Consider the following 19,202-nt stretch of genomic DNA (forward strand, 5'->3'; position numbering starts at 1 on the left):
GTGTTTTTATTTATTTTTACTATTTTTCTACATTGTATCTGTGAACCCATTCAAACATAGTCACTGTTTTATTACCAATGTCAGTTAGAATAGGTGATATCTCACACACAAACAGATACTCAATCAATCAATCAATCAAGTTTATTTTATATAGCCCTTCGTACATCAGCTAATATCTCGAAGTGCTGTACAGAAACCCAGCCTAAAACCCCAAACAGCAAGCAATGCAGGTGTAGAAGCACGGTGGCTAGGAAAAACTCCCTAGAAAGGCCAAAACCTAGGAAGAAACCTAGAGAGGAACCAGGCTATGAGGGGTGGCCAGTCCTCTTCTGGCTGTGCCGGGTGGAGATTATAACAGAACATGGCCAAGATGTTCAAAATGTTCATAAATGACAAGCATGGTCAAATAATAATCAGGAATAAATGTCAGTTGGCTTTTCATAGCCGATAATTAAGAGTTGAAAACAGCAGGTCTGGGACAGGTAGGGGTTCCATAACCGCAGGCAGAACAGTTGAAACTGGGACAGCAGCAAGGCCAGGTGGACTGGGGACAGCAAGGAGTCATCATGCCCGGTAGTCCTGACGTATGGTCCTAGGGCTCAGTTCCTCCGAGAGAGAGAAAGAAAGAGAGAAGGAGAGAATTAGAGAGAGCCAAGATGTTCAAAATGTTCATAAATGACAAGCATGGTCAAATAATAATCAGGAATAAATGTCAGTTGGCTTTTCATAGCCGATCATTAAGAGTTGAAAACAGCAGGTCTGGGACAGGTAGGGGTTCCATAACTGCAGGCAGAACAACATACTATGTTGAAGTTTGAACAGGACAGACAAAACCTACCGGAGCGATGTGGAGGGGTAGTCAGGCATGAAGTGAACAGTGAATTACATTTGGAGATCTAAACCATTGCAATCATATTGATTTACATGTTACAATACCAACCTTTGCTCCTTCTGGTAGGTCCTGGCATCCATTCATGACAAGTGGATCAGTCTTTTTGGTTAAGTCTCTTAGAGCTTTCCACACCTGGATTGTGCAACATTTGCCCATTATTCTTTAAGCTCTGTCAAATTGTTTGTTGATCATTGCTAGACAGCCATTTTCAGGCCTTGCCATAGTTTTGACTTAAATCTGCTTGAAAATCTGTAACTCGGTCACTCAAGAACATTCACTGTCTTCTTGGTAAGCAGGCTGTATCACATCCGGCCGTGATTGTGAGTCCAAGAGGGCGGCATACAAATGGCCCAGCGTCGTGCAGGTTTGGCCCGGGGTAGGCCATCATTGTAAATAAGAATTTGTTCTTAACTGACTTTTCTAGTTAAATATAGGTTAAATAGAAGAAAAAAAAGCAACTCCAGTGTAGTTTGGTCTTGTGTTTTAAGTTATTGCGCAGCTGAAAGGTAAATTAATCTCCCAGTGTCTGGTGGAAAGTAGACTGAACCAGGTTTCCTCTAGGATTTTACCTGTGCTTAGCTCTATTGTTTCTTTTTTATGCTGAAAAACTCCCCAGTCCTTAACGATTACAAGCAAACCCATAACATGATGCAGCCACCACTATGCTTGAAAATATGGAGAGATGTTTTCTATTGGATTTGCCCCAAACATAACACTTTGTATTCAGGACAAAAAGTGAATTGCTTTGCCACAATTTTTGCAGTATTACTTTAGTGCCTTATTCTGTACAGGATTCCTCCTTTTCACTTGGTCAATTAGGTAAGTATTGTGAAGTAACTGCAATGTTGTTGACCATGCATAGGTTTCTCCTATCACAGCCATTACACTCTGTAACTGGTTTAAAGTCACCATTGGCCTCATTGTGAAATCCCTGAGCGGTTTCCTTCCACTCCGGCAACTGAGTTAGGAAGGACGCCTGTATCTTTGTAGTTACTGAGTGTATTGATACACCATCCAAAGTGTAATTATATAATAACGTCACCATTTTGAAAGGGATATTCAATGTCTGCTTTTTTCATTTAATCTACCAATAGGTACCCTTCTTTGTGATGAATTGGAAAACCTCCATGGTCTTTGTTGTTGAATCTGTGTTTGAAACTCACTGCTCAACTGAGGGACCTTACAGATAACTGTATGTGTGGGGTAGAGTTGAGGTAGTCATGCAAAAAATCATGTTAAACACAATTATTGCACACAGAGTGAGTCCATGCAACTTATGTGAGTTAAGCAAATGTGTACTCCTGAACTGTTACTTGCCATAACAAAGGGTTTGAATACTTACTGATTCAAGACATTTCAGCTTTTCTTTTTTAATCAATTTGTAAAAACATAATTCCACTGTAGATCAGTGACAAAAAAGAAATCTGAACCTATTTCAAATTTTTGCAAGCAAGGCCCCGGAGTGTTTACCCATCCCCACTACGTTTAAGTCATTTACTGTAGTTACAGAATTACTTAATTGTTGTTAAACCCATCATGGTGGACATAAATATGATGTTGTGGGTAAAAATAAGTCAGCTACGATAAGTTAAAAGTCAGACAAACATGACAAAACTATTTTGACGTGTTACAGTAAGTGTTTGTTAGTGTGTGGGTATATTTAGAAGTGTATATTGGTTATAAAGTTCTGTTTATGCAGAATAGGGTGAAATCAGATGTGATGTATACTAAAGAGTCTCAATGATCGTCTTAGAAAAATATCCTTTTATGTTCATTAAACATAAGTGTTAAATACACCATATGAAAACCACATATACACTTCTCAACTAAAAATCTGCGTGAACATGATAAATTGTATTCATTTCTTCATTAAGTGTCTTGGGAAAGCAGTTCAATGGATGTAATGAAATAGGCATTTGTGAACATCATATAGCTTACACAGTACACATACAATATGTAACAGACTTTTTAGGCATATGTTCTTTATACACTGAGCGTACAAAACATTAAGAACACCTGCTCATTCCATGACAGACTGACCAGGTGAATCCAGGTGAAAGCTATGTCTTATTGATGTCAGCTGTTAAATCCACTTCAATCAGTGTATATGAAGGGGAGGAGACAGGTTAAAGAAGGATGTTTAAGCCTGGAGACAATTGAGACATGGATTGTGTATGTGTGCCATTCAAGGGGTGAATGGGAAAGACAAAAGATGTAAGTGCCTTTGAAGGAGGTATGGTAGTAGGTGCCAGGCGTACCGGTTTGTGTCAAGAACTGCAACACTGCTGTGTTTTTCACGCTCAACAGTTATCCGTGTGTATCAAGAATGGTCCACCACCTAAAGGACATACAGCCAACTTGATAACTGTCGGAAGCATTGGAGTCAACATGGGCCAGCATCCCTGTGGAACGCTTTCGAGTCCATGTCCGACTAATTGAGGTTGTTTTGAGGGCAAAAAGGGGGGTGCAACTCGATATTAGCAATGTGTTCTTAATGTTTTGTACACTCAGTGTATATCACACAATGTCTGGATACAATATTATACCCAGAAATATTCAACAATGAAATCTTTTACTCTCGTTATTCAAAATGCATCTGTGGATCTTTTCTGCTCACTACAATGAAGGGTTTGATCTAAACGTAATAAGCTATGAAGTGGAATAGTTTTTCTGCTAGGGTATCCTGAGGTAGCTCTTCTCTGAGAACCTCAGGCGAACAGCCTTTCTCCCATGTGGACCTTCAGGTGCCTCTTCAGGCTGCCAGCCTGGGTGAAGCGCATGTGACACTGGGTACAGCTGTAGGGTTTCTCCCCTGTGTGGACCCTCTGGTGCCTCTTCAGGCTGCCAGCCTCAGCGAAGCGCATATCGCATTGGGTACAGCTGAAGGGTTTCACACCTGTGTGGACCCTCTGGTGGATCTCCACCTTCTGGAGGCAGCTGAAGCCTTTGTTACAGAACATGCAGAGGAACCGTTTCTCTTTACTATTGCCTGATGTTGCTCCCCTTCCCTGAGCCTGGGCTCTAGCCCTGTCATTTGAGTTCAATACCTGATCGAAAAGGATGCGGCCGTGTGAATCGGAAGGCCCCTTCGACGTGGACACTGGGGCACGATCACTGAGCGTGTGTAAAGGGGAGAGGCTCGAGACATTTGGATTTGTCTCTAAGCTTTCCCTGTAATCTAAGAAATCTCTGCCTTGTGAGTGTCCTTCTCCTAAGTGAGTCTCGTCTGCATTCCATGTAAGAGGAGCGTCGCCCTCCACTTTCACACTCACTTCATCTACCGCTATAACCTCCCCTTTCTTATCTTGGCATCCTTCAGAGTATACACTACTGCTGTATTGGTTCCAGTCCCCTCTAGACAGATCAGTCTGTGTCTCTAAACCCAAGGATATGTTGCCAGGGTCCATCTCTGTAGTGTAAAAACAAGACAGATCATCACCGCCAGTGTCTAACGCATCACCATCAGTATTTCCACGGGAATTAGTCTTCTGGCTCTGGTGAAATACCGGTAGGTACTCTGAGCCAGGAGCAGGAGGACAGCCCAGTGGCCCCAGCCCCAGTCTCTCTGGATCTGATCTGTGGTCAGATCCTGTTTGTAAAAGCCTTTGTGCTACAGTTATGGTCTCAGTGTCAGACTTGAGGACAGCGGACGGCGTTCCACAGACCTCCGTGATGCTGCGTCGGGTTCTGGGCGGCGTGGTGGTGGTGGGGTCCTCCGTGGCTACAGGGAGCACTCCAGCCGCTCCAGTCTGGATGTCTCTGCTTTGCCCTGGGTCCTCTCCTTCAGACCTCTCCAGCTTGACCCCAGACCCTGCAGCCTCTGCATCTACAGACTGACACAAGAAGAGGAGGTTATTACCGGTACATGATTTGTATAGGATAACAATGTCATAGGGAAGTCTCACAAGCTCCCCTATGGCAGATAAATAAGGATGTACGTGTAAGGAAGTGAATAGCCTTTCTGAAATAAAACGGGCCACATTTGACATGCTGTACAAAGCAACATTTTATATGCAACACTAACCTCTATCACAATAACATGCTGGGTTGAGGTTCCACTCCCCTCATCAACAGTGATTGGTTGGTCATCTCGCCATGTATTGCGTCCTGCTGGCTTCACAAAGCTCCTGTGGCCTCCAGTGAGATGTCCTTCACCTGAGAGAGTGATTGGGGGAAAAGAGATGGTTAGGTTAGCTACTGTCAATGCTCAACGGTATATTGTACACTATTGACTAGGGATGCACGATATATCGGTGAACGTCGGCCGATATTATCTAAAAATGCCAACATCGGTATCAGCCCGATGTCTAGTATAACGGCGATGATTAAAAACCGATGTCAAAGCTACCGTGCTTACCTATATAACGTAGGTACATGACGTAATGACGCTAAGTCGAGCAGTCATTTGAAAGAGTAATACAATTTCAGTGAGACAACTCAAAGGCCAAATCCATTAAAGCCAAGATAATGGAATTCATTGCCCTTGACAATCAACCGTTCCCTGTCGTGGGCGATGTTGGCTTTCGTCGACTGGTCGAGCACTGGTACACACTACCAATTACGCTATTTTTCAGATGTTGCCCTACCAGAGTTACACAGTAATAGCGTCACTGCTATTAGCTTCACAACATGCATACTATGTAAAGCCGTTTGGGTATTTGGTGGTCAAAAAAGATACAGTAGCACTGTCAAAGCTGTAAAAAAAGTCTGCAAACAAGCAAACACCGGCCACGAACGATGTGTTTACAATACCGCGTTGGTAATAAAGCCTAATTTGTTTGACCGCAACTTCTGGGGTAGCTAGCTTTAGCTTGGTACCAAGCTAGCACCAATACAACCAGCTTGAAAACAATGACCAGTAGAAACTGCAGTCATTTTCATTATTTTTAGCAATGATTAAGGAATCCTTGTGAGTAAGTATTAGCTAGGTTGCTACTTGTTGTTCACCTATTGAAATTGAACTTCAGTTCATGAAAATAAATAGCTAGCCAGCTACTTAACCCTGTTGCCCAAAGCTAACGTTATAAGCAGCCAGCTAGCTTCATCTGGCTAGTGATGCTCAACTGGACCGGTTTGTGTGTTGTGAAGCTAGCCACAATAAGGATTAGGCACAATATTGGACTTTGCCTTCAAAATAAAAGTATGTCATTGACAGTGATGCAAATTAATACAAAGAATTATGCCATACATTTATTTTGAAGGCTAACCGCAGTCCACTATTGTGGCTAATCCTTATGGTGGCTAGCTTCACCTAGATGGGTCCGAAAACCATTAATCAAATAAGAACGGTCTTATAAATTAAGGTTATTTTAGATGATGATATCTAGCTATATAAACTTGGCAAAAAAAGAAACGTCCCTTTTCAGGACCTTGTCTTTCAAAGATAATTCGTAAAAATCCAAATAACTTCACAGATCTTCATTGTAAAGGGTTTAAACACTGTTTCCCATGCTTGTTCAATGAGCCATAAACAATTAATGAACATGCACCTGTGGAACGATCGTTAAGACACTAACAGCTTGGTAGACAATTAAGGTCACAGTTATGAAAACATAGGACTCTAAAGAGGTCTTTCTACTGACTCTGAAAAACACAAAAAGAAAGATGCCCAGGGTCCCTGCGCATCTGCGTGAATGTGCCTTAGGCATGCTGCAAGGAGGCATGAGCACTGTAGATGTGAACAGGGCAATAAATTGCAATGTCCGTACTGTGAGACGCCTAAGACAGCGCTACAGGGAGACAGGACGGACAGCTGATCGTCCTCGCAGTGGCAGGCCACGTGTAACAACACCTGCACAGGATTGGTACATCCGAACATCACACCTACGGGACAGGTACAGGATGACAACAACAACTTCCCGAGTTACACCAGGAACGCACAATCCCTCCATCAGTGCTCAGACAGTCCAGCCTCTCTCAGCCTATTGCGGACAGAGGGTTTGTAGGCCTGTTGTAAGCCAGGTCCTCACCAGACATCACCGGCAACAACGTCGCCTATGGGCACACCCACCATCGCTGGACCAAACAGGACTGGTAAAAAGTGCTCTTCACTGACGAGTCGCGGTTTTGTCTCACCAAAGGTGATGGTCGGATTCGCGTTTATCGTCGAAGGAATGAGCATTACACCGAGGCCTGTTGTACTCTGGAGCGGGATCGATTTGGAGGTGGAGGGTCCGTCATGGTCTGGGGCGGTGTCACAGCATCATCGGACTGAGCTTGTTGTCATTGCAGGCAATCTCAACGCTGTGCGTTACAGGGAAGACATCCTCCTCCCTCATGTGGTACCCTTCCTGCAGGTTCCTCCTGACATGACCCTCCAGCATGACAATGCCACCAGCCATACTACTCGTTCTGTGTGTGATTTCCTGCAAGACAGGAATGTCAGTGTTCTGCAATGGCCAGAGAAGAGCCCGGATCTCAATCCCAATGAGCACGTCTGGGACCTGTTGGATTGGAGGGTGAGGGCTAGGGCCATTCCCCCTGGAAATGTACGGGAATTTGCAGGTGCCTTGGTGGAAAAGTGGGGTAACAGCTCACAGCAAGAACTGGCAAATCTGGTGCTGTCCATGAGGAGGAGATGCACTGCAGTACTTAATGCAGCTGGTGGCCACACCAGATACTGACTTTTACTTTTGATTTTGACCCCCCACCCTTTGTTCAGAGACATATTATTCCATTTCTGTTAGTCACATGTCTGTGGAACTTGTTCAGTTTATGTCTCAGTTGTTGAATCTTGTTATGTTCATAGAAATATTTACACATGTTAAGTTTGCTGGAAATAAACGCAGTTGACAGTGAGAGGACGTTTCTTTTTTTGCTGAGTTTAGTTAGCTAGCTAACTATAGCTACTGAAACAGATTGTCATTTTGCTATGTTTTTGGGGAAGAACATTGTTTGCATCCATGAGCTAGCTAGTTTATTTTTTATGACCAGCATTGTAGGTGCGTGAGACAACTTCACCAGCATCATAGCATACTTATCAATGAATCGTTGACATAATCAATGTGTAATAACTACGTAAAAAACGAATGCACACGTTCAATTATGTGACGTGCAGTCATATTCAGGTCCTGATTGGTCATAGTGTCTTTTTTGACGTGTGTCTTTTTTGACTCGCAAAGACCGAAACGGCGTTCCATAGAAACCCTGGTTGAGAATAAAACGACTGAACAAATGAACAACACAGCAAGTAAGTGAAATAAATAGGTTCCGATTATGTTTTACTGGTAATGGGGACATACGTAAATGCCAACAAAATAACTTTTTGGACAGTGGTGTGTGTGTAACCTTTATTTAACTACACAAGTCAGTTAAGAACAAATTCTTATTTACAATGATGGCCCGGACGACGCTGGGCCAATTGTGCGCCGCCCTATGGGACTCCCAATCACGGCAGGATGTGATACAGCCTGGATTCGAACCAGGGACTGTTGTTACGCCTCTTGCACTGAGATGCAGTGCCTTAGACCGCTGTGTCGATGTGTGTGTTAAATATACTAGAATGCTTAAAAGGATGCAAACATTTTAAATATCGGGTTATTGGTATTGTTTATTTTGGCTAGGAAAATATCAGATATCTGTATCGGCCAAAAATGTCATATCAGTGCATCACTACTATTGACACTGGCCGTATCCAAATACTAATTCTAGCATACTGTATACTTATTTCGGTGTTTTATCTAGTAGAATTCACTCATCTTTTCTGACTCAAGTCTATCTTTTTTTGCATACTATTTAGTACAAGAATATGGGTATTTGGACACGGACAGTGTCTAGAATTGGCAAGGATGTAAGATAACGCGCATACCTCCTTGATATACTATTAGAGATTGATTATGTCCCATGCATTATTTTGTTTTTTCGATTAGTAAATAATAGGAAATGCAGTAAATCAATAATCTGGTTAGAATATAATAGCTAAGTAATCAGGGGAATTATTGCATACTATCCAAAAACTGAACAAGGCCGAATGCTGGTTAACCATAGTGGTTAATAACGCACCTAAGGTCACACATGCGCAAAGCGAAACGGGGCGACAGGCCCCGCAGCCTCCAGCAAAATGTACCTCTTGCCATTCCTCTGTGTCTGTCGAGGATCTTGACACTACTGGGACGACCGGAGAGGACGCGCTCTCGTGCCACCTTCAGTTCCAGAAGCTGTAGTTTCCTCCGCAATGCTCTGTTCTCTTTCTGGCTTTGAGTCATTTCCAAACGAAACACTGCATAGTCGTCGTCTACGAGTTTACAGATGTCTGCCACGGCTGCATTCGCTAGCACCTCCATGATGGAGGCTATTTGAGTATGAAAAACCATACAGTTAGCCATGTTAGCAGTTAGCTAACGTTCCCTAGATAACGTATATCAACCAAGTCCTGTCTCCAACGTTAATTAAAGACTATCTGAGGTAAACGTGATGCTGTACAGTTAAATTAGTCATATTTTGAGTTCCAGAGTGATAATTAACGTTTAAAGAACAACAAAAATGCTAACGTGGAAATTATTCTTGGTCACCGTTCACTTCCGTTTACGCACTGAAGATAAATTATTTTTGTATTGGCGGATCGCCACCGTGATGTGCATACAGCGCCACCTTCTGTACTGGAGTGTGAGGCCATTCACGGCCTACCCTTCTTCGACGAGGTTTAACGGCGGTTGGCATCCAATATGTTGTATTACTGCCACCTACTAGACGAGTACAACTCCCTTATACTTTGCTTGAAATTGTTTTTACAAATACCCTACCATCTAACACTAAACTCACAAATTCTAAAAATAAACACCACCCTACTCCACTACTTAAATCTAATTAGTCCTACCTCATGCCAACAAACAGAAAGGATGGGACATCACCACTCAACACACCCTGTAACTCTTCTGATGTCAAGTCTCACACACAAATATCTCTCTGCAGCTGCCACCACAACCTCCACTTTCTGCAACTTATGTTCCATCCCTGCAGTACAGCTGATAACCATTGCTAAAAAATCTAATCTTACTGAAACATATATCCATTATTGGCCTACCCCTCTGTACTGGTACAGTTCTACTACTCACGCCCCTCCTCTCAGGATCACTCCCCTTTGACCCATCTTCCTCTACTTTCTTCACTGCCTCAGCATATGACAACTTCTGCACTACTCTAACCCTGGAAACCTCAACCTAAGTCTCTCGCACGGGACATTTCTGATCCCCAGCCCCAAGGGCATCCCTACAATTAACACATACCACTACTTTCCCCAATGCTACACATTCCTTTATCTCACGCCCTTTAGCACACTTCTCACACCTAGGAACCTCCATCCTACACACTGCTGCCACATGCCCATAAGCTTGACACCTGTAACAACGTAATGTATTTGGCACAAAAGCTCGTACAGGATAACTTATATATCCTAACATCACTTTGTCGGGAAAAGACAACATCAAAACTCAAAAGAACAGACAATGGCTTTTGTTTCACCCCTCTCACCACCCTGTCTGCGTAGCACCAAACGACGACCATCACAAACACCGGGAATCTTCCCCTTCAGTTGGTCAACTTTTACATTTACTGCTTCCCCAGTAATCACTCCTTTCAATGGCGCCCTTTTCTTGAGCGAAACAATTCACATTTCTTGCCCCAATTAATTTAAAGCCAAGTGCCTTCTCCCTCTGACCAGCAGAAACACAAACAATTATCACAAGACCACGTCTGGTTACCCTCACGGATTCCACCGTACCCAATTCTGTTTTCACCCACCCTGAACCCACAAATGGATCAGCCAAAAGGCAAGGGTCCACTTTTTCCAAAAACTTAATTCCTACTGTCAGACTCATCTTTATCCTGATCCTCGGTGCAAGCCACAGACTCCGAGAACTTCACCACACCTACCACCTCAGATACTTCGCCCTCATTCTCTTACATTTCTCCTCCTATCTTCAGATCACTCTGCTTACACTTTCTTCCATTCTTCTTTAACAAATCATCTCCCTTTTTCCCGCCATTTTTAACCGACTCAAGCTCACCATCTTCCTTCCTCTCTCAGACCTCCTCTGCCTCTCTTTTTCCCCTCCATTCCTCCTCCGTATTCCAAGTATACGTCTCCTGATAACACTGCACTGCACCTGACATACATCTTGTTCTAGCTTTCTCAAGGGATGCCATTTAACCGGTTGTCACAATCTCCGTACAATCAGCACTCAACATTGCATCCCACTTATAATGTAGCTGCTTCGTCTTGATGTTATTCTTTATCAAAATCTACCGCAACAGTTTTCAATTTCAAACAAGCGCGTTCTTCCAACCACCATCCCCGTCTCTGCAAAATCTCTCCCCAAAATGTTACGTCCGTTGGTCACGGCCTCCGCTATTCATGTATTCCTCTTATCTAGCTCTGTGTTTCCACCTACTGTTTGAGTGCGAGCTCATTACACATCGTTTGCAAAGCAAGTGAAATAAACAATAAAAAGTGAACAGTAAATATTACAATCAAACAAGTTCCTAAATAATAAAAGACATTTCAAATGTCATATGTCTATATACAGTGTTGTAACGATGTTTAACTAGTTAAAATAAAAAAAAAAGGGGAAAATAAACATATGTGGGTTGTATTTACAATGGTGTTTGTTCTTCACTGGTTGCCCTTTTCTTTTGGCAACAGGTCACAAATATTGCTGCTGTGATTGCACACTGGTATTTCACCCAATAGATATGGGAGTTTATAAAATTTTGGATTTTGTTTTCAAAATCTTTGTGGGTCTGTGTAATCTGAGGGAAATATGTCTCAAATATGGTCATACATTTGGCAGAAGGTTAGGAAATGCAACTTAGTATCCACCTCATGTTGTGGGCAGTGTGCACATAGCCTGTCTTCTCTTGAGAGCCAGGTCTGCCTACGGCGACCTTTCTCAATAGCAAGGCTATGCTCACTGAGTCTGTACATAGTCAAAGCTTTCCTTAATTTTGGGTCAGTCACAGTGGTCAGATATTCTGCCACTGTGTTCTCTCTGTTTCGGGCCAAATAGCATTCTAGTTTGCTCTGTTTTTTTGTTAATTCTTTCCAATGTGTCAAGTAATTATCTTTTTCTTGTCTCATGATTTAGTTGGGTCTAATTGTGTTGCTGTCCTGGGGCTCTGGTCTGTTTGTGAACAAAGCCCCAGGGCCAGCTTTCTTTGGGGACTCTTCTCCAGCTTCATCTCTCTGTAGGTGATGGCTTTGTTATGGAAGATTTGGGAATCGCTTCCTTTTAAGTGGTTGTAGAGTTTAACTGTTATTTTCTGGATTTTGATAATTAGCGGGTATCGGCCTGATTCTGCTCTGCATGCATTATTTGGTGTTTTATGTTGTACGCAGAGGATATTTTTGCAGAATTCTGCATGCAGAGTCTCAATTTGGTGTTTGTCCAATTTTGTGAATTCTTGGTTGGTGAGCAGACCCCAGACCTCACAACCATAAAGGCCAATGGGTTCTATAACTGATTCAAGTATTTGAATGGAAGCTTCATTAAATAGTACCCGCAAAACACCAGTCTCAACGTCAACAGTGAAGAGGCGACTCTAGGATGCTGGCCTTCTAGGCAGAGTTCCTCTGTCCAGTGTCTGTGTTATTTTGCCAGTGTCTGTGTTATTTTGATCTTATTCTTTTCTTTTTATTGGCCAGTTTGAGATATGGCTTTTTCTTTGCAACTCTGCCTAGAAGGCCAGCATCCCGGAGTCGCCTCTTCACTGTTGATGTTGAGACTGGTGTTCTGTGGGTACTATGTAATGAAGCTGCCAGTTGAGGACTTGTGAGGCATCTGTTTCTCAAACTAGACACTCTAATGTACTTGTCCTCTTGCTCAGTTGTGCACCGGGGCCTCCCACTCCTTTCTATTCTAGTTAGAGACAGTTTGTGCTGTTCTGTGAAGGGACTAGTACACAGCGTTGTACAAGATCTTCAGTTTCTTGGCAATTTCTCGCATGGAATAGCCTTCATTTCTCAGAACAAGAATAGACTGACGAGTTTCAGAAGAAAGTTATTTGTTTCTGGCCACTTTGAGCCTGTAATCGAACTCACAAATGCTGATGCTCCAGATACTAAACTAGTCTAAAGGCCAGTTTTATTGCTTCTTTAATCAGAACAACAGTTTTCAGCTGTGCTACCATAATTGCAAAAGGGTTTTCTAATGATCAATTAGCCTTTTAAAATAATCAAGTTGGATTAGCTAACACAACATGCCATTGGAACACAGGAGTGATGGTTGCTGATAAATGGGCCTCTGTACGCTTATGTAGATATTCCATAAAAAAATCTGCCGTTTCCAGCTACAATAGTACAACATTAACAATGTCTACACTGTATTTCTGATCAATTTGATTTATTTTAAATGGACAAAAAAGTAGCTTTTCTTTCAAAAACAAGGACATTTCTAAGTGACCCCAAACTTTTGAATGGAAGTGTACATCACCACCTACTGTACTGGAGTGTGAGCTAGAGGTCTTCACAGATCCACCTCTACCTGAATACCAGATCCGGGACCAAGCGGGTTCGGATCATGAATTCGAAATGTCACAGGTCTGGGTCGGATCTGATTGTCAAGGGTCTGGGGTATGTGTAGTTTTTAACTGACTTGTCCGGAAGGGCCGTACATACCTGAACGCGACTGCTGCAGTAGAGAATTTTTATAATTTATGCTGCTGCTCTTGCTTTTCACGAGAGTGGAGCGTGGCACATATAGCTTGTTGTTGTTGGCCAATCATAAGTCATCAAAGCTGCAATAGGCTACAGTCATAGAGCCTGTCTGGCAAAAGTTAAAAGATATCTAATCAATGGAAGATGGAATTAAAATTATGGAATTAAAAGTTAAAGAAGAAGGATAGGCTACAACGACCAAGAGCCAACAGGTAGGTTGCTACTTAATATTCTGAATGGAGTTATTTGTAATTGTAGGATGAGAAAGCACGCACTGGAGCCTCAATTCGCCTAGCTAGCTAGCTTAACTAGCTTCTCCCAGTTTGATGCAGTCAAGACAGGTACTACGTAATCATATTTGAGGATAAATAACCTAGCTATAATGCCACATTCAAAACAACTAGGAACCTGGAAATCAGAGACTTCCGACTTGTGTGTTCAAGACAACTGGGAACTCTGAAAGAAAACTAGCTCCGACTGAGTTTTCCAACTCGGGCATCTTTCAAGAGCTCCAACTTTCTGACCTGAAACCCACTGACATCATGACTTGACCTCGTATTTTTCTGAGTTCCCAGTTGTCTTGCACCATTAGCGCAAGTCGGCTTGGTTGCCATCTCTCCCTCCCTGCTCACAGTACTCTCCCCTTTGTCTAGAGCGGCACCTCTCTCTCCCTCCTCTCACACTTTATCAGTCGGTTAATAAAGTAACAAAAATAAATACAAATCTGCTACTTCCCTCACTCAGATTGGCCCGGGTCAGGATCCGACCAGTTCCGAATGGGTTTAGTTGTCCTTGGGTCCGTTTGGAACGGGTTTTAAAAAATTTATTATTTAAAAAATGAATGTATAGATATGGATTCAGGTGGGAAAGCCCCAGGTCAATTTTGGGACGGCTCCAACTCAAGTGTTAGTGTAACAGTTCAGCTTCCGTCCCTCTCCTCACCCCTACCTGGGCTCGAACCAGGGACCCTCTGCACACATCGACAACAGCCACCCTCGAAGCATCGTTACCCATCGCTCCACAAAAGCCACGGCCCCTGCAGAGCAAGGGGAACAAGTACTTCAAGGCCTCAGAGCGAGTGACGTCACCGATTGAAACGCTATTAGCGTGCACTACCACTAACTAGCTAGCCATTTCACATCGGTTACATTAGGCTCCCTACCAGACTGGGCACACATTGGATGAATCAACGTGGTTTCCACTAATTTCAATGGAATTACGTTGAACCGACATGAGGGACGCTACTATATTCTCTTATTAAAGAGCGACTGCCTTTAATAACGGATCCTTTTGAAAAACGGCCTGTGGCATCGATATAAATCACTAACAGTTATTCTAGTGTCAAAATTGACTACAAAGTGTAAATAGGATAATTTTGGTGACAAAGTCAGTCTTGACTAAAACGGAGTTTGGAACATCAATGAGTCACAAGGGGTGAGCTGCCCAGCAGCTCCGACTTTGTTAACATAATACTAGAAATTCTGCACCAAACACCTTAGTTATATGTAAAATTGCGCAATCAAAACATCCTCGGTAAAAACGTCAAAATATATCACAGATTTATTGAGTTATCTTAGATTATTTTGGGGGATTCTGAGGAAGTGAAATAGGCTTCGGTGTCTACAGTGTCTCATGGGGGACAAACGTTAACAAAATGCAGAATCGGTCAATAAACACATTTCTAAGACTAGAAAAATTTGATTTCAATGAGCAACAGAAAAACACTTGCAAATCGGCGTTTTGAGTCGCTTTTAAACTAAACATATATTTATAATAAAAGAAACTACAAACCTCACTGCTCCCACCCCCTCACCCAAAATATCCACCCAATCCCCATCCAACCTCTATGACACTATCAAATTATATTCCTTTCTACGTCAGAAATTCACTAAATAATACATGTTCAACCGTTTCCTCTACCATTCACACATTCCAGTACCATGTTTCCCTATCAATTTAAAAGAACAATACAATCCTGTATGCCCTAATCTCATCCTACACAACATAACTTCCTCCCTTCTGTTCCCATTGCATGATACTATCTCCTGTACAGAAGAGGCAGGGGTAGCATTGCTTTGCTTATGCCATGCTTGCTTTTCTTCACTTTGCGTTGCTCTACCTTGCATGCTACCTCAGTGACGCCCCATTTACTTTGTGATTTATTTCATTACGGCGTACGTCATCTTCACAGAGTCTTGCACCGCTACTGAACAGACAGATGTAGTGTTAGTAACGCAAGATGGAGAAGAGCCTGTCTCTCGTCAGTGATCGCATTTATTTTGGGAGATTGTAAATATGACATTTTGTTTCAGGTGATAATAAAACATTTTTGTTTAGTTATTTTTCCTCAACTTCTTAGGGTAGCCTGTGCTTTCAAATCCTGACGGCCAGCCAGTCTAGAAGATGGAAAACTCAAATTTCAAAGGCTGACCAGGCCAATACAGGAGTCCCATCTCCCAAACAACTGGAAAGACGGATGAAGGCTACAACTGACACATGTATGCACTCACTACGGTACGTCGTTGTGGGCCGGGTTTCCCGACAGCGATGGAACTTGGGCTTCTGAGTTTAACGACGCATCTTTCCTGCAATGGCTGAAGATGTAACATGCGTTTCCCAAAACACCAGGCAGAGAACGTTCGCTAAGAGCGTCGTTGAGGCATGTGTCGATACTGATAGGATCAAAAGAAAGGCAGCCCTGCTCTCAGATCAGCGTTCTCCATTCAAATCTTATCTTATTATAATTATTCCACAAAAAGCAACTAGAAATATCACCAAGGGCTGCAAATATTGAGGGGGCTTATTCTAATGCTTACCCTTAATTATTTATTTGTGTGTGTATTGTTAGGTATTCCTGCACTGTTGGAGATAGAAACAGAAGCACTTCGCTGCACCTGGAATAACATCTGAAAAATGTGTACACAACCAATAAAATGTTATTTTATTTGATCCTATAATAATGCACTGAATCAAGATTTGGCACCTTGCCTGTTAGGCTACACATGAAATATATAGAGGCAAAAATGACAGACAGTGTCTTGACATTTATTTAAATATCATTGAAATACACAGTGCCTTCAAACTATTCACACCCCTTGACTTTTCCACATTTTGTTGTGTTACAGCCTGTATTTAAAATGGATTAAATTGAGATTTGTTGCTGGCCTACACACAATATCCCATAATGTCAAAGTGAAATTATGTTCTTAAATGTTTACAGATTAATACAAAATGAAAAGCTGAAATGTCTTGAGTCAATAAGTATTCAATCAATTTGTTATATGGCAAGCCAAAATAAGTTCAGGTGTAAAAACTTTCATAATCAGTTTCATGGATGACGATCCCACGCATACAGATAAATGTAAGGTCCCTCAGTCGAGCATTGAATTTCAAACACAGATTCAACCACAAAGACCAGGGTGGTTTTCCAATGCCACACAAAGAAGGACACCTATTGGTAGATGGGTAAACAAAAGCAGACATTGAATATCCCTTTGAGCATGGTTAAGTTATTAATTACACTTTGGATGGTGTATCAATACACCCAGTCACTTTGAAGATACAGGCTCCCTTCCAACTCAGAGAGGAAGGAAACCACTCAAGGATTTCACCATGGTGGGGCCTATGGTGACTTTAACAAGTTAGAGTTTAATGGCTGTGATAGGAGAACTGAGGATGGATCAATAACATTGTAGTTACTCCACACTACTAACCTAATTGACAGAGTGAAAAGAACAAAGCCTGAACAGAATAACAATATTCCAAAACATGCATCCTGTTTCCAACAAGGTACTTGTTACTGCAAAAGAAAATTGGGAAAGCAATTAACTTTGTGTCCCCAATACAGCGTGTTATGTTTGGGGAAAATCCAATACATTACCGAGTACCACTCTCCATATTTTAAAGCATAGTGGTGCTGCACCATGTTATGGGTATACTTGTAACCATTAAGAACTGGGGAGTTTTTCAGGATAAAAATGGAATGGAGCTAAGCACATGTAACAGTATAACTTTAGTACGTCCCCTCGCCCCGACCTCGGGCGCGAACCAGGGACCATCTGCACACCAACAACAGTCACCCACGAAGCGTCATTACCCATCGCTCCACAAAAGCCGCGGCACTTGCAGAGCAAGGGGCAACACTACTTCTAGGTTTCAGAGCAAGTGACGTAACTGATTGAAACGCGAGTACCCGCTAACTAGCTAGCCATTTCACATCCGTTACACTCACCCCCCTTTCAACCTCCTCCTTTTCCACAGCAACCAGTGATCCGGGTCAACAGCATCAATTTAACAGTTTAACTTTAAACCGTCCCCTCGCCCCGACACGGGCGCGAACCAGGGACCCTCTGCACACATCAACAACGGTCGCCCACGAAGCATCGTTACCCATCGCTCCACAAAGGCCGCGGCTCTTGCAGAGCAAGGGGCAACACTACTTCTAGGTTTCAGAGCAAGTGACGTAACTGATTGAAACGCTAGTAGCGCGTACCCGCTAACTAGCTAGCCATTTCACATCCGTTACACACAGAAAAAAAATCCTAGAAAACCTGGTTCCATCTGCTGGTTGTCTGAATTCACCTTTCAGCAGGACAATAACCTAAAACACATGGCCAAATGAACACTGGAGTTGCTTACCAAGAAGACAGTGAATGTTCCTGAGTGGCCGAGTTACAGTTTTGACTTAAATTTACTTGACAATATATGGCAAGACCTGAAAATGGTTGTATAGCAATGATCAGCAACCAATTAGACTGAGCCTGAAATTTTTTGAAAATAATAATAAGCAAATGTTTAACAATCCAGGTGTGGAATTGATACGTGTGTAAATGATAATGAATAGCTTCTTGTTGGGATGCGTTTGTTGAGTAAGGATGCATATGTGGGAAACCCGTTTGAGGTGTCAAATGGTGAAGTATGCGCTTGGAAAAGTGGAGTCTAACAGAGTGACCAGGAGTGGTATTATTTTGATTCATTGTATTTCTGAAGAGCAGAGGAAGATTGCAGTGGGCTTCAAAATAATTCAGACAACAGAAGTTTTGTGTTTTGAACTTCGGAGTAGAGCACCCGTTAAAGGGGTCATCTCAGGGGTGACGATGGATGTTCAGGTTGAATACCTGAAGAGAATTCCTGGTGTGGTTGGTTCCCGGCGTCTGGCCCGCTGGGTGAATGGGGGTAAAAAAAGTCTGTCGGCCTTGTGAATTAAAAAATTAAAAAAATTGATAAAGAGCAATTACCTATTCATGTAAAGCTTGGTTATGTGAGACACGCTGTAAGAACTTTCGTCTCTAAATCCCTGCAATGTAAGAATTGTAAAGAATTTGGCCAAGTTTCAAGTGTGTGCAGACGAACAGAGTATAGTGAAGAACGGTGTGTAGAAGGACGACGTTGATGCAATTGTGGTGGGGATTATGATCCTGAGTTCCTGGAGTGCCCTGTAAGGGTGGAGATTGAGGTGGCAAAAGTTAGAGCGGTCAATATAATCTTCTATGCGGAGGCGATCAAAATAATTGAGAAAACAAATGATGCCAGTGACGATGGTAGTGGATACACCACAGCCTGTAGTAAATATTTGCTGCCAGACCAATGATACCCTGTGTTAAAAATGTGGATTTTGTTGCGTTCTTTGCCACAGTTAAACTGTACCGCGCAATTCTCAAA

At 42.5% G+C, this 19,202-nt stretch overlaps 1 protein-coding gene across 1 annotated transcript in view; it reads left to right on the top strand.

The window, feature by feature from the left end:
• LOC120034801 (zinc finger protein GLI4-like) overlaps window positions 1–19,202 on the top strand; it is a 320,522-nt gene that overhangs the window by 192,933 nt on the left and 108,387 nt on the right. The gene's annotated exons all lie outside the window — the stretch shown is intronic.

This window comes from Salvelinus namaycush, chromosome 42 (genome assembly GCF_016432855.1).
Source record: "Salvelinus namaycush isolate Seneca chromosome 42, SaNama_1.0, whole genome shotgun sequence".
NCBI lineage: Eukaryota > Metazoa > Chordata > Actinopteri > Salmoniformes > Salmonidae > Salvelinus > Salvelinus namaycush.